The sequence below is a fragment of the Tursiops truncatus genome, chromosome 16, assembly GCF_011762595.2.
Source record: "Tursiops truncatus isolate mTurTru1 chromosome 16, mTurTru1.mat.Y, whole genome shotgun sequence".
In the NCBI taxonomy this organism is placed as follows: domain Eukaryota; kingdom Metazoa; phylum Chordata; class Mammalia; order Artiodactyla; family Delphinidae; genus Tursiops; species Tursiops truncatus.
This window is the reverse complement of record NC_047049.1, coordinates 81,765,168-81,768,739: the sequence shown is the minus strand read 5'-3', so window position 1 is coordinate 81,768,739 and position 3,572 is coordinate 81,765,168. Positions and strand designations below refer to the sequence as shown.

The window sequence follows — 3,572 nt, the reverse complement described above, 5'->3', positions numbered from 1 at the left end:
AAGGATCCGCCTGCCAATGCAGAAGACATGGGTTCGTAGCCCTGGTCTGGGAAGATCCCACATGCCGTGGGGCAACTAAGCCCGTGCGCCACAATTACTGAGAGCCCGCAAGCCACAACTACTGAGTCTGTGTGCCACAACTACTGAAGCCCATGCACCTAGAGCCCGTGCTCTGCAACAAGAGAAGCCACCCAATGAGAAGCCTGCGCACCACAACGAAGAGTAGCCTCCGCTTGCCGCAACTAGAGAAAAGCCTGTGCACAGCAACAAAGACCCAACGCAGCCAAAAATTAATTAATTAATTTTTTTAAATGCACTTGATTAGCTGCAGTGGGAACATGTCCTCATGTCCCCCTCCACGGAGGTCCTGGCCTTCTGCTCTCTCCTGCACCAAGTGGTGCTGAATTGTTCTGGGTGCTATCTCGTAGAGCATCACTCTTCCTCAACTGCAGATCATCTTCCCAGGTGACACACCATACAGCCAAGGGGTCTGGGTCAGCTCCCCAAACGGGATGGCCCCGCTGCACTTGCCCTGTTGAGAAAAGCGAGGGGAGGGAGGCTCAAGACCTGCCTGGTTTCCAGGTGCTCTCTTCCCTCTGGTCTGAGTCAGAGTGGTTCCCTTCCATGGGGACCTTATTAAAAAGCCCTAAGACACACTTCTTTGCCTCAGAGATTCTTCAGATTCCAGTCTGAGCCCCTTCCCCTGCATCTCAGTGTGTAAATCCCACACAGAGCCCCTGCCTCCCCACCTTGGCCAACCCCAAGGGCTCCGTGCAATTGTTCTAGCATCTGTGTGGCCAGGTCTCCAGCTTAACCCTGAACCTTTCTGATTCTGCCGGCAGCCGCTGCACTGTGCGAGCCGAGGCCAAACCTAGGCGCCCTGTGCTCCTCTCACCCACACTGACCCAGTCTGCAGGCCACGGCTCCTTCTTGCCCAGGAAGGAAGATGGCATCTCCTGTCCCGGCCAGCCTTCCCAGGGGCCACAGCCAGCTCTCTTTTCTGCCCTCCTCCTCCTTGGGTTTCCTCCCAACACTCCCCCTCAAGGATCTTGGAAAATGATAAGACCCTCTGAGGTAGGAGATAAATGGACACCAAGCTGAACAGCTGTAACTGGTCTCCAGTTGGCATTTTGAGATAAGATAATAGCAGGAGTGGAAACCTGACTGAGTTAAAGACAAAGTGAACAGGTTTTTCTCATTCTTGTGGTCAAGGGGATTTCCCAGCCTGACACAAGTGCAGAGAAGGCGTCAGTCTAGGGAGGGGCCAAAGGAGGGAGGGGGCACCAGCCCATAATATGTCCTGCCAACCCCCAGAAACCCTCACTCTGGAATCCATCTAGGCTGAGAGATGTACGCGCCACCAGGGAGGTCCCTAGGTCAGACCTGATATGGGCACAAGCAAGATGACTGGGCAAAGGAAACACAGAAAACCGTCCCCATATAAGCAATTTAAACCACGCCTATTGCAGGCAGCTCACTCCGAGTTTGCCCATGTGTTCTTCCACATGCACTTGGCTTCTAATAAACACTTTATCCATCGCACAATCTTGTTCCTTTTGCTGAATTCTTTCTTCAAAGAAGACAAGAACCGAGGTCCCCCTTCTTCCCGCCAGAATCATCTCCTTCTCGTAAAATGCTGATGCACTTTCCCCAGAACTCAGAGGCTCCCTTCCTGCATCTTCAGTGACAGCCACAGGATGCTACCCTCTCTGTGTCAGAACACACGCAGCCTCTCACCCCATCACCCGCTAGCGTGGGACCTCGTCAGAACCTCCCCCCGACAGGAACTTGCGCAGCTGCCGTCACTCGCCTTCTCTCTGTCCCCACAGTGACCGCCCAGCCTGAGGGCTCAGGCCTAAATCAGTAGCTCACATTTCAAAAACACCCCAGTCTCCACCAGGAGAAAGTAGGAAGTGGACATTTTCATTACCATAGCCCATATTTGAAGGGGGCTCTACAGAGCTCACAGCCAACACGCAGCCAGGCTGTGGTCACAGAGGCCCGCAGCTGGGGCAACACTGGGCCACACCCACCACTCGAATCTGAGCACCTGGCGATAACTCAAAGCTCTCTGGAACAAACTGGTCCAGGCCTGCCAACCCACTGTGTCTCCTGAAGGGAAATTGTTATGCTTTGTCCCCAGTGAATGAAACCCAAACTCTCCCCTCCCCTGGGAAATCAAAATTGATAAACAGAGGGGACTGGGACTGCAAGCTGTACAATCTTCCAGAGCTTCTCTGGCTCAAGGGTCAGCGTCAGCTGCTGGCCAGTTCCTGCAGTGGGCAGCTGTCCTGCCCCACAAGTCTTCCGGGCTGGGCCTCCGTAGCCCAGCGGGGGACCCCCGAGGCTGCAGGCTCCGCACCTGTGCCAAAGCAGCACCCACATCCCCGAAGGTGTGCCTGTGCTGTGTCCCCAGGAAGCTCCGACGCCTTCTGGTCCGCTTACAGTAAGGAAGAAATCCAGCGTCACAGCCCACACTGCCTGGCCCCGCTGCATCCCCAGCTCCACAGCAGGGCAGCCTCCTTGTTTACTGAGCTCTGCCTCCCCCCACACCCGCACCCCCGGGCTCCCAGGATGACTGCACAATCTGCAGATTCCTCTTGACGACCCCCCTCCGTCCTCCTGTCCCCCAGCCCCTCCCTCACCAAGGACACCCGATGCACGTGCAGTCAGGGCCCTGCCAGAGCTGGCTTTTCAGAGGGCCCCCGAGCCCAAGGCCGCTGGAGCCCAGAGCGCACCACCTCCCGGGGCACCGGCAAGCTGACTCCGGAGGGACGCCAGCCAGAGGGCTACGGCAGACAGCACTCTTCCCTCAGCCCATGGGCTGTTGCGGCTTTCCTTTTTCTTTTCTTTTCCGGAATTAGCATAAGATCATTTAAGACACACATTTTAAATATTCCAGCGCCTTGCTAACAACACACAGAGCAACAGTTCCAAAATAACTCAGCATCTGTAATCCATAATTTATCATCCAAATTTGTTGTGCTCAGTTATTCACATCCTGCAACAGTGTGTCCCCAGATAAGCAAACGAACTCAAAAGAAAACTGACAAGATGAAAAAAATAACCCAAGCGTTGCAATGAAGGTTTCAGGTTAGGGTGGGAAATTACAGGTTGCTGGATAGGGAAGTATAGTCAGAAAGAATTTTCATAGAAGACTTTCCTTCAAGACCTGACAATGACGTCATTTGCTGCCGTCTTCTCTTTTGGGGGACAGGAGTCATGGTAGTGGTCATACACCATTTTTTTACTCCTAGTACAGAGAGCACCAAATGTTTCTTCCAGCTATTTGGGGGGCACAGAATTCAATCAACATTTCTACAGATAATAATTAACCATCTGTGATGCGCCAGGTACTGTGCTTGGTATAAAAAGGGGAATAAGGTGCAGCTCTTGACCCTGAGGAACCTGCCTGATAGACAGGGACCAGAGGACTTTGAGAGGAATCTGATTCATTCTGAGTCCCGTGAGAGCAAAAATGTGGCATATTCTTAAGTTTTTCAAAGGTCCTTCTAGACACTGTTAGGAGATTTGATTGTCGAGGCCATGAGTAGAACGATGGAGAAGAGTTT

General features: G+C 53.2%; 1 long non-coding RNA gene across 1 annotated transcript; it reads right to left on the bottom strand.

Annotated features, from left to right (window-relative positions):
* Positions 1–290: 290 nt before the first annotated feature.
* LOC117308549 (uncharacterized) lies at positions 291–1,012 on the bottom strand. The gene is made up of 2 exons (XR_004522631.1): positions 906–1,012; positions 291–532 (listed from the first exon to the last, which is right to left on the bottom strand). It is a non-coding gene; the product is annotated as an uncharacterized lncRNA (long non-coding RNA).
* Between the last annotated feature and the right edge of the window lie 2,560 nt (positions 1,013–3,572).